This window comes from Oryctolagus cuniculus, chromosome 9, assembly GCF_964237555.1.
Source record: "Oryctolagus cuniculus chromosome 9, mOryCun1.1, whole genome shotgun sequence".
NCBI classification, from domain to species: Eukaryota; Metazoa; Chordata; class Mammalia; order Lagomorpha; family Leporidae; genus Oryctolagus; species Oryctolagus cuniculus.
In genome coordinates this window covers 66,542,086-66,560,857 of record NC_091440.1, presented here as the reverse complement: position 1 = coordinate 66,560,857, position 18,772 = coordinate 66,542,086, and the positions used below count along the sequence as shown (strand labels likewise).

The following is an 18,772-nucleotide window of genomic DNA, read 5'->3' as shown; positions in this document are numbered from 1 at the left end:
GAAGGCTCGGATTTGGTTTGCCTGATTGGTAGGGCTTGTAAGCCCTGTGTGGGAGTAAACTGTTGAAATCTTTACTTAATGTATGCTAAACTGATCTTCTGTATATAAAGAGAATCAAAAATGAGTCTTGATGTGAATGGAAGGGGAGAGGGAATGGGAAAGGGGAGGGTTGCGGGTGGGAGGGACGCTATGGGGGGAAGCCATTGTAATCCATAAGCTGTACTTTGGAAATTTATATTCATTAAATAAAAGTTAAAAAAATAAAAATAAATAAAGATTCATTTTCAATTATCTTTATATACAGAAGGTCAATTCAGTATATATTAAGTAAAGATTTCAACAGTTTACACCCACACAGAAACACAAAGTGTAAAATACTGTTTGAATACTAGTTATAGCATTAATTCACATTGGACAACACATTAAGGACAGAGATCCTACATGAGGAGTAAGTGCACAGTGACTCCTGTTGTTGAGTTACCAAACTGACACTCTTGTTTATGGCATTAGTAATCTCCCTAGGCTCTTGTCATGAGTTGCCAAGGCTATGGAAGCCTTTTGAGTTTGCCGACTCTGATCTTATTTAGGAAAGGTCATAGTCAAAGTGGAAGTTCTCTCCTCCCTTCAAAGGTACCTCCTTCTTTGATGGCCCGTTCTTTCTACTGGGATCTCACTCACAGAGATCTTTCATTTAGGTCCTCTTTTTTTTTTTTTTTTTTTTTTTGCCAGAGTGTCTTGGCTTTCCATGCTTAAAATACTCTCATGGGCTCTTCAGACAGATCTGAATGCCTTAAGGGCTGATTCTGAGGCCAGAGTGCTATTTAGGACATCTGCCATTCTATGGGTCTGCTGTGTATCCCGCTTCTCATGTTGGATCGTTCTCTCCCTTTTTGATTCTATCAGTTAGTATTAGCAGAAACTGGTCTTGTTTGTGTGAACCCTTTGACTCTTAGACCTATCATTATGATCAATTGTGAACTGAAGTTGATCACTGGGACTAGTGAGATGGCATTGGTACATGCCACCTTGATGGGATTGAATTGGAATCCCCTGGCACATTTCTAACTCCACCATTTGGGGCAAGTCTGATTGAGCATTTCCCAAATTGTACATCTCCTCCCTCTCTTATTCCCACTCTTACATTTAACAGGGATCATTTTTCAGTTAAATTTCAACACCTAAGAATAATTGTGTGTTTTACCTTTGCCCAATTATTAACTGAATTGTTTGTTTTGTTGTTGTTGAGTTTCTTGAGTTCCTTATAGATTATGGGATATTAATCCTTTATCAGTTTTATAGTTTGCAAATATTTTCTTTCATTCTCTCTGTTGCCTCTTCACTTTGCTGAGTGTTTCTTTTGTAGTGCAGAAGCTTCTCAGCTACTTATGTTCAAAATGGCATCTACCCTTTCTCTGCTGGTTTCCATTGCCATTGTCGGAGGGAGATGAGGAGGGAGAAACATGCTTCTCATTTTTGCTGGGTTAGCAGGTACTCCATTGCCCTTAGGGCTTTAGGCTACACTCAAAGACAATGTGTCCACCAGGCTCTCCCTCTGTCTGTATCACGAGTGGTATTGGCTGCAGTCTGACCTCATCATGCTCTCCAAAGCTGGCACTTTCTCCATCTCAGCTGCCGGGGTTGTGTGTTGTGTCTGTGCTCATTGCTGTGCATCTGCACCTTCCACACAGATCCATGGCATCCATCTTCCTTCCATAGAATTTCCACAGCAGCTTTCTCTCTAACTCTCCCCTGAGAATCGACTTCCTCTACTTTTTTTGTTTACTATTTTTCCCCTAGCCTGCAGCAGTATGCCTTTTCCCTATTCTGCCACCTTGAATTCCCCACTGACTTGATTATAGACTGAGGAGGTGTATTATCTTCCTACACTCATTCCCACACTGATGATATCCATATGCAGGGAGAAGTAAACAGTGGCCTTCTTCATCAGTCTTCCTACCATGACCCAAAGATCTAAAGCTCCCTCCTTCTTAGCGAACAGGAGGTGTTTCCTTGCCTTAGACTGAGGTTCTTTGGTCACAGTTGAGGTTTGTTGAAAGGTCCTGTTACCTGGGAACCAGTTACAGGGAGAGGATGTCTTCTCAGTACTGACAGCATTCTGAGTAGCATAGGCCTTTGCAGGATGTAAGTTCACAAAGTGGAGATATATATCTGTATGCCAAGAGAAAAGGGGCATTTTATGATATTTGTGACTGACAAGGGACAGGAAGGTACCTCAGAAAAACCCTGCGTTGATGATAGATTACATTTCAAGGAAAATCGCTACAGTGCTTTCAAATACATTGCCCATTAGAAACCCAGAGCATGTCAAATTATATTTTCTTACCAATGATTGACAGCACAGAGCTTGGTAAAATGACTGTGCTTCTTTATTAGATGTGTAAATGTAATTTAAATATTATTCTAGGTGCATTTTTTATGCCAGAAGAAAATGAGATCTGCAGACTCATCTGAAATAGTCTGTAATACATGGAATTATGAGCTACATAAACTGGACATGAATATTTATTTTGTGAACATCTGCTTGAATATAAAATATGAGGCTTAAGCAAACCCAGCATGAAAAATATTGCAATTAAAGCTAAAAGCATTTAAAAAGTACACTGTGTTGAAAGCAATAGCTTTTATTTGCAGACAGTTGAAAAATTATAAAATAAATAAGTGGCAAAGAGTAACAAAAGAAATAGTTTGCTAAAATCAGGAAAAAATAATGATAACTATATGAATAATTGTACTTTATTGCCTTTATAGTATTTCAATCAACACTGTAAGAGAAAAATATCTAATTTGGTAAAACAGACTAATAAAACAAATTTGAATCTATTTTCATCTCTTTAAATTAATACAAGTTCTCTGGAGAGAAAATTAAAAATACAGAAAAGTATAAGAAGAAAGTGCTATGTTTAATATTCTTATACTATGGTTTTATATAACATGATAGTTTTCTTATATAATCATTGAAAATATAGGTTTTAGTGGATGGACTTAGAATTTTAATACTTTTATTTTGTTTCTAAGCAGGAGCTAACAGTTGGGTATAATGAATTTAATTGATTTATTTGCAAGAAAATTCTGGTTAAAAGAGGTTCCAGAGTTCAATCTCCTTTTTCTGGGAATCTATAGATATCAGAGTTTGATAAATATCAAGAAGTTATTTGGTCCTATGTTGCCTACACTTTGCACAAGAGAGATAAGATGGGATATCATGGCCAGGGAGATTTAAAGGCTTAGGAACAGACTACTAAACTTTAGTGTATACAATGAAAATGTCAGTAGAGGTAGAATTCCTAATCAAAACTGAGCAAAAGCAATTCTACTCAGAGAAGCAATTTTATGTGTCATGCTGTGGCTTGAAGAAGTAACAAAGGTGAATCCACCAGTGTCAAATGTCAGACCCAGAAGCAAGCAGGGGTTATTGGTTGGTTTTGCCTTCTTGTAAGACCAGAAACTTATGATTTGATTAAGTTCTAATTTCCCATGTCACCCATTCTTTCGTTGCACTCCACCCTTCACAAGGTATGTACTATTCACATCATTTAGCCTGTACTGCAAGGGAGCCTCCAGGATGTTTTCTGCCACATTTGTACCAGATTGTCTTTTGCTGTCTTAATTACACATATACATCAGACTTATATATAAAGAAAAGATTTCTTGTCTACTCTGGCAGCACGGAGTTCTTCTTTCTGTGAATCTAGAACACTCATGGGCAAAGTTAGCAAATATTCAACAACTCCATCATGATCACAATTCTGCCTGCTGAAGATCTAATGGAGTCAGAGAACAGAGGGATGAGGTCCCTGCTCTGGGGAGCTTGCATTTTAGTAGTAGGGGATAGAAAATATATTGATACATAGATATGCATGTAATGCATACTCACACAGCTTATATTACCAGTGGGTATAGAAACATCAAACAGGTTTATTTATTTATGTGTTTATTTATTTGTATTTATTTTAAAGTTATTTTAAAGGGGGACACACACACACACACAGAGAGACAGAGAGAGACAGAGAGACCGAGAGACAGAGATAGAGACAGAGAGATCTTCTATTTGCTGGTTCACTCCCCAGATGCCTGCGGCATCTCACGATGGGCTGGTCAGGGGGACTCAGTCTCATCTTCCGCATGCATGGTAGGGACCCAATTATTGAGCCACTACCTGCTACCTGCTGCTTCCCAGGGTGCACACTAGCTGGAAGCTGGAAAGGGAGCTCTTTTCTTAGGACATTTTTCTGTGAAGAGTTGAGTTGTGTCAACACCATTGCAGAGGCAGACAGCTCAATTCTGTGGGCCTATGTAAGAGATGTCCAATCTGCTTGAGGCTGGTGAAAGGGTTTCCCAGGCTCTGACATCCAGGCAGATTCAGCAGAAACCTTGTTCATTTTGCTTTTAGTTATGTTTCAATTTGACAGCTTTTCAAGCCCTGTGTTCTTGCTCGTTTATGTGCAAATATATCTCTACCTACTGTATTTGATATTTAATTATTTACTTACAGCACCAATCAGGCACATAAATGGCTCTGCTGATCCACATGTAAGATAATAAAACATTAAACTGTGTTCTTCATCCCACTTTGAGCTATGGGACGAATGTGACTAATGGAGACGACACACAGCTCAGACGTCCATGGGGAGAGCTCAGACGTCCATGGGGAGAGGCTGGTGTTGTGAGTTTTGTTTTGTTTGCTTCTTCATTCTTGTACATCTTGGAATTAGCTCCAAAACATGAAAGATTCAAATGATCTTCTCTATTGGAATCATCAGAGTGAATACTGGCTGTGAAAAGAATGAGGCATCCTGATTTTAACCAAGGGGGCATCAGGGAAGTGTCAAGGAATTCAGGTCCCAGCCTATGAACTAAACCCCTTACCTTAAAACCTTTTTGTTTCTTATCCCACTCATAATGTCATTGCCCTTCCTGATATAGATTTTATTCCAGATATATTGCATTGATACTTTCTGTCCTCTGCTTTAAAACAGTTACAATTATTGCTCTAAAAATAAAATTTATTAGTTATAAGGATACTGTATCTAAAAACCCCTCTGTATGTGAAAGCTTTTTCTCCGCTTGTCCATTCACCTTTTGTAAAATTACGTTGTTACTTTTCTCATCTTCTACTGGGTCTCAGATCATATAGTAAGAGTGCCCCCGCCCAGAAACTAGACATGATAGTAAGGTTAAGTAAGACACATTAGGCAAAGCAGATCCTGCTCTAAACAGCTATTTTGAATATTTAAAGAACTTCATTCAGATTAGGGTTTCTACTAGTTTTATGGGATATCAAGGATTTTTCATATCAAATTTTAATCTTACGTTATATTTATAGGTTGTTACGAGGTACAATTGAGTATATATATTAAAAATACACATTGAAAAGGTACAAGACCATAACAAGAAAATTGTTATCTAGAAAGTTAACAGGTGACAGTTTCCCTGTGAGCTTTTACAATGTGGTCTGGGTTTACACAAACTAAATTATTAAAGAAAAGTATACGTAGAACATCTTAGGTCCAGCTCCATACCCACTTAATATTCACATATACATTAAAATATACATGCCATTTCCAGACATTTGGGGAGACAGCCGGAGTATTTTCACAGACAGAACCATGAAAAATGAGGTTACTTTTGTGGGAATGAGAGCATCCACCCTTTCTGTTGTGAACTACAATATACCCTGATCCCAGCCACAAGGTCACATTTGAAGGTGATTTCCATGATGAGAATGAGACAAAATAGATTTTCATCACAAAGAATTAAAGCTTCAGTTTACTGATAAATTTCTTGCTGATTAAATGGCAATCATCAAGTCCCTAGATATTGTACCGTGTGCTTTAGCACCTTCTGCTTTTTAAAAACAGAAGTGTGTAATGATCCTCATGAAATCACTTCACACTGTGCTTTCACTAGAGAAGTACTGTCACATAACCACCTCCACCTGTTCTGCCAAACTGGCAGGTAGTGGCTTTAAGCCACATCATTAAAAAGCTTCTAAAGTTTTACCCAACTCCATAAAGCTGCCGGCTTGTTGCCATTAGAATTTCCTTTTTCTATTTATCAGAGTCTGATCTTCAACTAGCCCTAAAGAGACAAGAAAAAAAAAAAAAAGTGGTTCCATCTTTGAGACAGGGAGTTCTTTACTAAAATTATAGAGGAACATTTTATTGGAAATCCATGGAGTCTAAGAAGGAATCCCTTCTCTGATGAATGAAATAGCGACTGAAATGTGAAGTGTTTTAAAGAAAGGTGCAGAACTCACATCCGCACTATTCCAAATTTCAGAAGTTCTTGAGTCTGAAATTGAGAAGAGCTAGTGATAAAGTATGTGAGTTAATTTATACTAATGGTTTGAATTTTTTGGAGTCTATTTATTCTATAGAAAACCCCAGATCAAAGATTTTTTGATTATATGTCTTGTGTGGGTGTTGCAATTGTTCACTGCTGAATTTTTATCTCCACTGTGACCTAAGAGAGGATACAGAATGCAGCCATCTGCAGAGATTATCACCGATAGCTTGGCCAAGCCACAATCTTCAAAGCATGTGCACACTCACGTATGCACATGTTAACCATGAGCTTTTCTGTTTCTAGTTTTGCAGTTTTAATTATTCACATTTGGTACACAGAGGTATCTGATTGCAGAATACTAACTCCATTCTCTGGTATAAGTTGAGAAGCTTATTGTAGAAGTTGTTTTTGTTTTTCATTGCCTTTAATGACAGAAAAATGGAATGCACCAAAGTCTAAGTGGAATTACACAGAAAGAGAACTTTGGCAAATAGTGTGGGCTTTGAGCTTCTTGGAGGCCAACATGCCACATTTGTGCGTGGCATTTCTACTTGCGCCTCAGGATTGATCATGCCATGACATAGCCCCTCTCCGGTCTCCCTGTCCCTTAGTCTCCCATGCGAGGGACCTGAATGGGGAATGAGGCCCTGGATGTGGGCATCTGAGAGGCTGAGAATCACCATTACAGTCTCCCACTCAGCAACACACAAGTTTGCTCAGCCACACAGGGACCGAGACCTTGCATATCCACCAGTGGACTTACCACCCAATAGTCCTTGCTAGCTAGTTAGCTAGCTATTTATTTATTTATTTAAAAGTCAGAGTTACAGAGAGAGAGAGAGAGAGAGAAGTCTTCCATCTGATGGTTCACTTCCCAAGTGACCACAATGGGCTGGAGCTGCACCTATCCAGAGCCTGGAGCCAGGAGCTCATTCTAGGTCTCCCATGTGGGTGACTCAAAGAGTAATTTAAAAAGAGATTTGGGAAGTGAAAGAGTGAAAGGAAGAGCTGGCAGCCTTGTAAACATTGAGGCCATCCATTCACGCAAAACTAGTGGGTGTGGCCAGACTTCCTCCAATAAGGAACCATCACTGGGTGCCTGCAGGCTGACATGGAAGATACCTTCCTCTCCATTCTAACAAAAGATAGTTCAGCCGGGTTTGCATGTCTTTCGCCCACCATTGCCTAAAGGACATGCTGAGATGTCCTAATTTGTAGTTACAGCCCAGAGAGTCACCACACTAGGTGCAGGAGTCATTCAACTCTGACGTGAATGAATGAGGCAGGTGGTGACTTCTGCTATTTTTCGGTGCTTCTAATGTTTAAAAGAAATTCAGGCCGGCGCCGCTGCTCACTAGGCTACTCCTCCGCCTAGCGGTGCCGGCACACCGGGTTCTAGTCCCGGTTGGGGCGCCGGATTCTGTCCCGGTTGCCCCTCTTCCAGGCCAGTTCTCTGCTGTGGCCAAGGCTTGCAGTGGAGGATGGCCCAAGTGCTTGGGCCCTGCACCCCATGGGAGACCAGGAGGAAGCACCTGGCTCCTGCCTTCAGATCAGCGCGGTGCGCTGGCTGCAGCATGTCGGCCGCGGTGGCCATTGGAGGGTGAACCAACAGCAAAGGAAGACCTTTCTCTCTCTCTTTCTCTCTCACTGTCTACTCTGCCTGTCAAAAAATAAAAAAATTAAAACATTAAAAAAATTAAAAAAAAAGTTGAGTGCATACACACTTCGTTTGTGCATGGTGTGTTCATTTCCATGTTTTCTGACAACTGTATTGGTATCTTATTCTTTTTATAGAAGAGTCTCTCTCTCTCTCTCTCTCTCTCTCTCTCTCTCTCTCTCTCATGTGTGTGTGTGTGTGTGTGTGTCTAGGAAAAGGGGAGCAGATATGGATTGAAACAAAATATTACTTTGTTCCATAGGAGAATGAAATCTGGCATGCAAACACAGCTATGGAACTCCAGTCACAGTGGGATATAGAATTCTTTCCTCTGTATTCTTTCAATATGGCTCAGGAAGAAAGCTATGATTAAAGCCGTAACGGGCATATAACTAGGAGGAAAACAGAATGATGGTGACATTTCAGTACATGATTCATTTTCTCGTATAAAGGCAAGAAACTCCAGATCACAGAGGACAGGACACTTTGTTCTAATGCATGCTCCTCCCCAGATAGGCTGAGTCCAGCATCCTGTGTTTAGAAAAACCAGTGCAAGAATTCTCCTGCTCATCTTGTCTCTAAAGTGGCCTTCTAAATATAACTGGAGGAATAAAATTGCGGCTCTGTTCCTGAGATAGAGGAAAGGGTGCATAGTCATCTGAGAAGCGCAGTCTTTTCAAAGCATTAGCAGAGTCTTTGTGTTCACAGCAGACAAAGCTGCTCCTTTTTATTTATTTATTTATTTATTTATTTATTTATTTTTTTGGCTCAAGGTGCAAATATCCTTGAGGAAGGAATGGAGACACAAGCTCATTTGCTTTGGGACAGTGATCAACAATTTTGCAAAGGAATCTTACAACTGAGCATTCCAGGGAGGTTGTTACAGTGACTAAAAACACTTTCCAACTGTCTCTGCTGTCGTCATCAACCCCCCTAATCCAGCTCAACAGATCTTGGGGCTTCTGTGGTGCTCACACCCTGGCTCTCCTTCTATAGAGTTATTAGCCCCAGTTGCAAAGCCTCACCGAAGTCTCCACTGAGATGTTATGTTGGCCATCAGACTCATCACATCAGACTCAGCACAAACCTGTCTTCCTTAATCTGCTTCTGGAAGCTGGAGCTGGGATCCTGTGGATGGCATTTCTCTTTTGCCTTGTGGCTCCTCAACTGATTCTTCCCTAGAGGAAATGAACAAGAGGAAGGAAGAGGGAGTTCATTTCTTCCAGCTTTGCTTCCTGTTGCTGGCCACATCAGCGGGAACTAGTTCTTCACCCAGGCTGTGGTGTTTTGTTTCACTTTGGGTTTCAGCCACACCCTCAGAGCAACCTCCTCTCATGGGTCAGGTTCCCGGTTCTCCCTGACTCCTCTGACATTTTAAATCCCAAACTCTCCCTTCCTCCGATTAGGGTAGCTGGCAGCTCCTCCTCACATGTATTTCCTTTGTGGCAACCCAGTGACTCTATTTAGTGACTTTACACTTCTCAAAAAACTGGTTAACACTGATCTATATTAAATTCTCCCTACTAAAATCACTGCGTGGTAGGGGCAGGTATGATGGCACAGCTGGTTAAGCCGCTGCTCGAGACATCTGCATCCCATACCAGAGTGCCTAAGAATGAGTCTCACCTTTGCTTTTGGTACCTGGATTTGGCCTGACCCATGCATGGATGTTTGGGGTGGGGGGGGGTGGGGGAGTGGTGGTGGTGAAAAGGTAGATGGTTTCTTTCTCTCTCTTTCTCCTTTCCTCCCTTTCTGCTACTCTGCCTTTCAAATAATTACATACATATATAAAAACTTAGAAAAACTGTTGGGTGTTTTAATCTCGTGACTGCATCCTGCCTGATAACCCTCAAAACTTCCTGTGGGCGTCCTACTCCAAAGCTTGCCTATGCATTGGAGCTTGTGTGATCCAGGCCAGCAGGTGGCGCAGTCGTATGTGGAGGCAGGAGGATGGGCTCAGTGATGGGTGCTTGTCACTTCTCTTATTGACTTCCTTCTAGGAAGGGTCATTCACATCATGACAGCATTTCGTGAAAACTGTAACTGCAGTGTATTCACACTCTCCCAGGATGCTCCACGTGTTCTCTCAAGCTCCAGGCTTCTGGGAAGTTAACCACATGCTGAGAAACTGTATCATCCCAGAAGTAAGTTATATTTAAATGGCCAAGCCATTCCTTGGGAATGAAGTGGTTGAAGGCTAAATGAAGACAAATGGGTTACTTCTGCTTGTGAAATTTATATAGTATACACATGGGAGATTCAGATTCTTTCCAAGGAGCTGGTGGGTTTTATAAAGAACATATAAATTTTCAGCCTGGACCTTGATCCATTTGATATATGGCTGAGGGATTTTTTAAAATAGCTATACTTGGGCCACATTTTTTAACTTAGTTTACTATAATTTTTGTTCGTAGTAAAAAGTACAATCCGTTCTATGCTTTATTAGTCACTGGAAACACATTTACTTACAAATTCTCATCATTCATCAATTGTCCACTAAATTCCTTAGAAAATGTTTACATCCCTTGTCCTCCTAAATAGGAGAGGGGGCCATAGTGCATAAGAGGAGGGTCAAAATGAAGGAAGACAGGATTCGAATAAGTGCTGGGTACATTTTGTTTTAAATTTTAGTTTTTAACTCTGGAAGAGTCTGAATGACTGAATCTCTTAGAGTGGCAAATGAGTTAGAACTAGAAAATCTATGTGCTGAATTAACATCAGAAATTCCAAAGTTAGGATACATGCGCACGTGTGTGTGTGTGTGTGTGTGAGAGAGAGAGAGAGAGAGAGATTCATATAATCTCTGATTATTTCACTCATGAACTTGCTAAAGAAGGAAGAGACATGCTGATTCTGACCAGGGGAAGACAGCAGAAAACAAGCGGAGGAAGTGTGTTCCCAGGGGAGAGTTGAAGAGCTGTTTGCAGTGAAAATTCTGCAGGAAGAAGAGGGTGGGTCATTGCAAAGCATTCTGAGCTCATGCTGAGGACTGCACAGATCTGTTGTGCAGTTCATGCTCCAGTGTGGAATACTGAGTAGCATGGAATATTACTCAGCCATGAGAAGGAATGAGATTCCGTCTTTTGCAACAAAATGGATGCAACTGGAAATCATTATACTTAATGAAATAAGCTAGTCCCAAAGGACAAATACCGTATATGTTCTCTCAGCTGTAGTAACTAAAAGAGTACCAAAAATGTAATGTATAGGAGTGCTTTTGACATTTTGATCTTTGATGATTGTTTTTAGTTCTGATCATGGTTTTTCTTTTCTATTTGTTGAACTGTTTATTTAGTATGTGGTTAATCTTATGAGTATAAAATAAACTAAAAGTAGATCATTGTAAAAAATTGAGAAGCATTAGAAAAGGAAAGGGGAGAAAGATTGGGAATATGGGTGGGAGAGAGAGTAGGGTGGGAAGTATCACTATGTTCCTAAATCTGTATACATGAAATACATGACATTTGTATACCTTAAATAAAATTTAAAAAGAACAAAAAACTTAGATACAAATGAAATAAAAGATGATGAGAAAGGTTAGTAGTTGGAGATAAACATTTTAAGGCCTTATACTATTCAGGAGAATTATAGAGATGTTAAGTAGAAGCAATGTTAAATTAAATATCTGTCTTTTAAAATAAAAAAAAATTGCAGAGGGGCTGATGCTGTGGTGCAGTGGGTTAGAGCCCTGGCCTGAAGTGCCGGCATCCCATATAGGCATCGGTTCGTGTCTTGGCTGCTCCACTTACAATCCAGCTCTCTGCTATGGCCTGAGAAAGCAGTGGAAGATGGCCCAAGTCCTTGGGCCCCTGCACCCATGTGGGAGACCTGGAAGAAACTCCTGGCTCCTGACTTCTGATTGGCTCAGCTCCAGCTGTTGTGGCCATTTAGGAAATGAAGCATCAGATGGAAGAACTCTCTCTGTCTCTGTCTCTGTCTCTGTCTCTACCTCTCTCTGTAACTCTGTCTTTCAAATAATTAAAACATTTTAAAAATTACAGAATAAAAAGAAATGTAGTTGGCTTTCCTATGCAAAATTTTCAAAGGCAAAAAGTTGGAACTCCTTTAGTTTAGAAAATACAATGTAAGAAATAAAATTTTGTGCATTTTTGCTAATGAATATTTATCTAGTAACTGTCTCCACATGTAGAATTGAATGGAGATTTTCTTTCATTATATACTGATAGCAAGGTTATGGGAGGTAAGCAGATATCAGAGAACCCAAAGCTGATCACTTTGACTAAGGGCAGTTCCTGAAAACCTTCTGCCGCCTCCCGTATTCTTTAAGTCCTCTCTCAGTAGCCAGGGATGGCGATAACTACTCAGCTTCCTACTTGATGCCCGTATAGCAGGTTGAAACCTGTTAAGCAATACAGCATACACTGCAAGCCTTGCCAAATGACTAGCCATATAATTATGCATTTGTTTCACTGTCCTGTGCCTCAATTCCCTAATTGGGGAAATGACCAAAAAAAAAGCATTTGCCTGATAGATGATAATGATGATTAAATAAAATGAGACACACTGAAAACAGCTCCCACCATGTCTCAGTAAGGGTTAGAGTTACCAAATTCCCCACCAGAGACATACTTTGGAGTAGAAGCAGCGTTGGCTGGCAACCACTGGTTATTGCAGAAATATGGCTTTTTAAAACATTTGTATTCATTAATATAAGTAGAACACATTTCATGCATTTCATAGATACAATTCTAAGAATAAGATGCTAATTATCACTTTTTTGTGGCAATTGTGTCACAATTGTGTTTGTGCCTTAAAAAACCCTTGAAAGGATTAGATTGGTGCTCAGTCTTGGGCCTTTATCCAGTTCGTCATTTAGAGGCATTTGTGGCTCTATCTGGCTATGCTGTGTTCAACCTAGAAATTGGAAAAGTTGCTATCTCTTTGCTTTCTTACTTGGTACAAATACTTCCAATGTACTTTCTTCTGCTAAAATCACCATTTCATTTTGAAGTACCCCTTTTGCACTATAATCATAGAATGGCACCATTTCCACAGTCTAGCAGACATCCTGATCTTTTTTTAAAGACTTAATTATTTGAAAGAGAGAGAGAGAGAGACAGCAAGCACTTCCAACTGTGGGTTCATTCCCCTGATGCTCACAATAGCCAGAGCAAGCCCAGGTCAAAACCAGGAACCAGGAACTCCCTCCAAGTCTGCCATGAAAGTGGCAGGAACCCAAGCACTTGAGCTATTGCCTGCTGCCTCCCAGGGACATTAGCAGGAAGCTGGATCAGAAGCACAGAGTAGCTGAGAGGTGAACAAACCACTGCGATGTGGGATGTGGGAAACACAAGCAGTGGTTTAACCTGTTGTCCCACAACACCTGTCCCAGACTTCCTGCTTTTTTCCCCCAAAAGGATCAGACCATACTTATTAAATACTTCCATTACAAATTTAGATCTTCTGTCAAGTTCCACAGGAATTGCGGAATAACATGAGACTTCCTGCTCTGATAAGGAAAGGAGAGAGGTGGGGAGGAAAAGTTCCCCTGAGCACCTTCTCTTCTTACCTACAACTCAGACTTGAGGAAAGGAAGGGAAAGAGACAGGAGGAGGACACAGAACGCTGAGTGGGGAGGGGCACATTGAAAGGGGCATCCCTCCTTTCTTCCCTGGGCTGGCTTGCATTTCTATCAATCAGCAAGTTGTTTTCTTTGTCTTGAGTAGCCTTTTTGATTTTGCTGCTTATACTTCAAAGTTTTGGACTGCTGTCTTTTGACATACGTGTGGGTTTTTTATAGGTGAATTTTTATCCTAATATTTATTCTAGACTTCAATATGGTGTTTCTTGTTTTATTGGAACTGAAAAGTTTTTTATAAAGCAGTTTATACTGAGGGTAAAAATTCTAACACAACAGGAAGTGAAGTCAGTAGAGTAAGCTTGAGTAGGCACTGAGCTATGCTCCTACTTGTTAAGTGCTTCTTCTTTGCTTGATTGGGAAAGGGAAACTAACATTTAGTATGCTTCATGGATATACCCACAACCTTCCCTTGAAACAGGTCTTTTATGAAGCTCTTTTTACAGAGGTGAATAGTGAATTCCGAGAGGTTAGTATGGGACCAAGACTATGAGAGACAGAGGTTTCTTGGGGGATTTGGAGTCCATATCCCAAGTTGTTATTCACTAAAGTTTGTGTTTAATAACAGTTCTTTCCCTAGTTGAACAATTCTTCCTTGTTTTTTTTAATTAAAAATTTTTAATTTATATAAATGGAACAAATTTCATGTGTCTCATAGGGTTTTCAAATGTTTTCCTCTCCCCTGGAATTGCTGAAGAGTCTGACAAAACCATGGCTTCTGGTGCCAGTGTTCCCCACAAAGGGATCACATAAATAAGACCAGTGTCTGCTAATAATAATTAATAAAATTAAAAAGGAGAGAATGATCTAACAGGGGTAGTGGGATACACAGCAGACTTATAGAATGATAAATACCCTAAACAGCACTCTGGCCTCAGAATCGGCCCGTAAAGCATTCGGGTCTGGCTAAGAAGCCCATGAGAGTATCTCAGGCATGGAAAGCCAAGTCACTGTGGCAAAAAAAAAAAAAAAAAAAAAAAAAAAAAAAAAAAAAAAAAACACCAAAAAAACCAACCAAACCTAAATGAAAGATCTCTGTGAGTGAGATCCCAGAGCGAAGATCGGGCCATAAAAGAAGGCAGTACCTTTCTCTGAAGGGAGGAGAGAACTTCCACTTTGATATAGCCTTGTCTAAACAAGTTTGGAGTTGGTGAACTTAAGAGGCTTCCATAGCCTTGGCAGCTCATGACAAGAGCCTCTTGGGTGATTACTGACGTCGTAAATAAGAGTGTCAATTGTTATATCAACAATAGGAGTCACTGTGCACTTACTCCTCATGTAGGATCTTTGAGGTCATAAATAAGAGTGTCAATTGTTAAATCAACAACTACTCTCCATGTAGGACCTCTGTCCTTAATGAGTTGTACTATGATAATTAACGGTAAAACTGGTCTTCAAACAGTACTCTATACTTTGTGTGTCTGTGTGGGTGCAAACTGTTGAAAGCTTTACTTAGTATAGAGTTGACCTTCTGTATATAAAGATAATTAAAAATGAATCTTAAGAATGGGATGGGAGGAGTAGGAGATGTGATGGTTTGCGGGTGGGAGGGTGGTTATAGGGGGAAGAACTGCTATAATCCAAAAGTTGTACTTTTGAAATTTGTATTTATTAAATAAAAGTTTTCTATTTAAAAAAGGCAGACTTGAAGTTTGCTGGAAAGAATTGGATTTATAAGTTTATAGGAATTATTATGAAGAAAGATGTGTTTTAAGTGTCCAACTTTTCTCACATCCTCCTTGACAGTGTTTGGTATGCCAGTTTCTGAAGCAACTAACAAAAGTCCTCATAGATATTTTTAATACAACAAACCCTCAAAACTGTCATTTGCCAGAACTAAGGGCAAACAGCAGGATATGTTCATTTGACACAGCTCCTGAATAATTATAAAAATGTCTGGGCTTGCTGTGAATAGCTGTAGAATTGCTTTACATTTTTTGCACACTTTTATTATTTTATTCTTGTGAATATAAATATGCTGAAGATCAAATCATGCATAATCACTTGTATATAAAATCAAATAATATAAAAATATAAAGAAAATAAATTTGCTCTGAAAACTTGCAGCAAAGAGCTAAAGCATTGTTTACAATGGAAGTTTATTTTTTGAAACTTCATAATTCCTCCTTTTTCTGCTGTCATACTCACTCATTAATTGATTCCAAAGACATTTATTTGGTCTTTCAAAAGTGTAGCTCCTGTACTAGTTCCTGAAAAGGTAAAGCTCATAATCAGCTAAGGAAGGTAGACCATTGACTAGACAAGTACAAATAAGAACATAAAGCCAGGGCAATGATTGCCTTCTGTGTCTGTATCACTATCTGGGTAGGGAGTAGAATATGCTAAGCAGATATTCGCTGGATGAGTGAATGATTTTTTGAAAAAGTGGGTAAATGTAATGCGCTAAGTTCAAGCACAGGGCATGTGCAGAAGCACCAGAAAGTAGCACCTAAATATGGTTTTCAGGTGTCATGAAATCAATCTGGCTCCTTGAATAGCATGTGCAAAGGCAGGGTGAAAAAGACTATGGTGCATCCAGGGAAAAACAAGGACGTCCAAGTGGCTTGGAGCTGAGCATTTGATAGACATGTAACTAGATGAGCCTCAAATTACAACTGTAAGCAATCCACAAAGAGCCACATATGCCAGCCAGGTAATAAGATTTAAGTTTATCTTAAAACAAATGAGCAGCCAAAAAGTCTTTGGTTACCTCTTAAGAGTCTAAACTATGTCCCATTTTCCTGTACTTTAGTCTCTCAATATTCAGCAAATTGCCTTGTTGAAGAAAGTAAAGTGGTTTTGGACCTCTAGTAAAGATAGACTAAATTATTGGGATCAACTCTTCTGCTGAAAATAAATTGAATTATATAAGATGACATGTTTTATAAAATTAATTTATTTTATTTTATTTTATTTTATTTTAACTTTTATTTAATGAATATAAATTTCCAAAGTACAGCTTATAGATTACAATGGCTTCCCCCCCATAACGTCCCTCCCACCCACAACCCTCCCCTTTCCCACTCCCTCTCCCCTTCCATTCACATCAAGATTCATTTTCGATTCTCTTTATATACAGATCAGTTTAGCATACATTAAGTAAAGATTTCAAGTTTGCTCCCACACAGAAACATAAAGTGAAAAACACTGTTTGAGTACTAGCTATGGCATTAAATCTCAATGTACAGCACACTTATTTTAATTGGCAAATAATTGTATATTTATGGGATACAATGTGACATTTTGATCTATGTATATGTTGTAGAAAGATGAGAAAAGTAACATATTCATCACTCATAAACTTACTTTTTATAGGAAGAACATTAAAAATGCATCCTTTTAGTGATTTTCAAACATACAATACATTACATTAACTGTGGTTACCATGAGTATAATAGATTATTAAAATGCATTCCTCCAGTCTAACTGAAACTCTATACTCTGATTAATATCTTCCCCTTTCTATAAATTTCCCCTGACTCCCAGTCCCTGGCAACCACATTTCTACTGTTTCTATGAGATTGACTTTTTTAGATTGAACCTTGGTTTAAGGAGATTCCATCCAACTACTTGCAATGAAATTGGTCATACATTTGAAGATGTTCAAGTCTCGATTTTTGTCATCCCGCACTCAGGAGACCATTAATATCTGTTGGATTCTCAGTTCCTCAGCAGTGAAATTCATCACAAGGCTAAGGAATATTCTCATCCTCCAGCCTATGCCAAGATCATGAAATGACCCCAGGGACACAATACTCATGCATCTTACTGAAAAAGTCTTCTTCAGGGCTGAGCACTTGGTGTCATGGTTCAGTTGCCGTATGGGATGCCTGTTTCCCATATCAAAAGGACTCTGATCTGAGTCCTAGGTACAGCACTTCTGATCCCATTTCCTGTTAGTGTGTATCCTTGGAAGTAGCAGATGATTGTTCAAATACTTCAACATTTCTGCCACCCCCATGTCCTTCCTGAATTGAGTTCTGTGCTCAATGCTTTGGTCTGGGGCATCCCCATCTCTTGCAGGCGTTTGGGAATAAACCAGAAGATAGATGATCTCTGTCCATCTCTACCTCTGCCTCTCTGCCTTTCAAATAAAATTAAAATAAATAAATTTCTTTTAAAAAATTAAATCATTTCCAGGGGCTGGCATTTGGCCCATATCCCATATCAGAGTCAAGTCACAGCTCTGCCTAAAATCCAATCTCCTGCCATTGCATATCCTGGGAGGCAAATAATGATTGCTCAAGTAGTTGGGTCCTTGCCACCCATATGGATTGAATTCCTTGATTTTGACTTCAGTCTTGACTATTCCTACAGTCAACTGGGGAATGAAGAAACACAGGAGAGTCTTTCTTCCTCCTTTTCCAATAAAATAAGCTTTCCCTTTTTTAAAAAAATAAATTTATTATTCATTTGAAAGAGTTACAGAGAGGCAGAGGCAGAGATAGAGGTCCCCCATCTGCAGATTTACTCCCCAAGTGGCTGCAACAGCTGGCGCTGGGCCAGTCTGAAGCCAGGAACCAGGAGCCTATGCCGGGTCTCCTATGTGGGCACAGGGGCCCAAGGACTTGGGCCACCCTCCACTGCATTCCCAGGCCATGGCAGAGAGCTGGATTAGAAGTAGGGCAGCTGGGACTCAAACTGGTGCCTATATGGGATGCCAGTACTGCAGGTGGAGGCTTTACCTGCTATGCCACAGTACCAGCCTCTCAAATTTTTCAAAATATCCTCTCCCTATGGAATTTTACTCCATTAAATTCTTCAACATAGAAAGAAAAAACATGGACATGATAAGAAGAGAAATGCAAGACATAAAAGAATCAAATAGAATCAAATGGATGTTCTAGAGGTGAAAAAAATCTAAATTAAAAATACTCAAAATGGAGCTATAGTAAATTAAGTAGTGGTAGAATTTTGATCAGGCAACTGGAGTGCATAACAATAGAAAATAAAAATAAAGCAAACCAAGAAAAAATAAACTAAATTATAAATGATCTTTCAGATCATCTGATTTGAAATTAAACATCAAAAGAAGAAAATAAGATATGGGCAGGATGGATAGTTGAGGAAATAATCACAAAAAATTTCCTGATTTGAAAAGAACCAAGATAAAAAAAAAAAACTTAGAATAACCCAAGGATAAACAAAACTATATAAAAATGCCAAAGAACATTATAATATGAAAAAATTCAATTTAAAATTAAAATTAA

The 18,772-nt window shown here is 39.3% G+C and overlaps 1 long non-coding RNA gene across 3 annotated transcripts in view; it reads left to right on the top strand.

Annotated features, from left to right (window-relative positions):
• The window catches only part of LOC127487255 (uncharacterized), a 67,181-nt gene that overhangs the window by 29,474 nt on the left and 18,935 nt on the right, over positions 1 to 18,772 (top strand). The window lies entirely within an intron of this gene.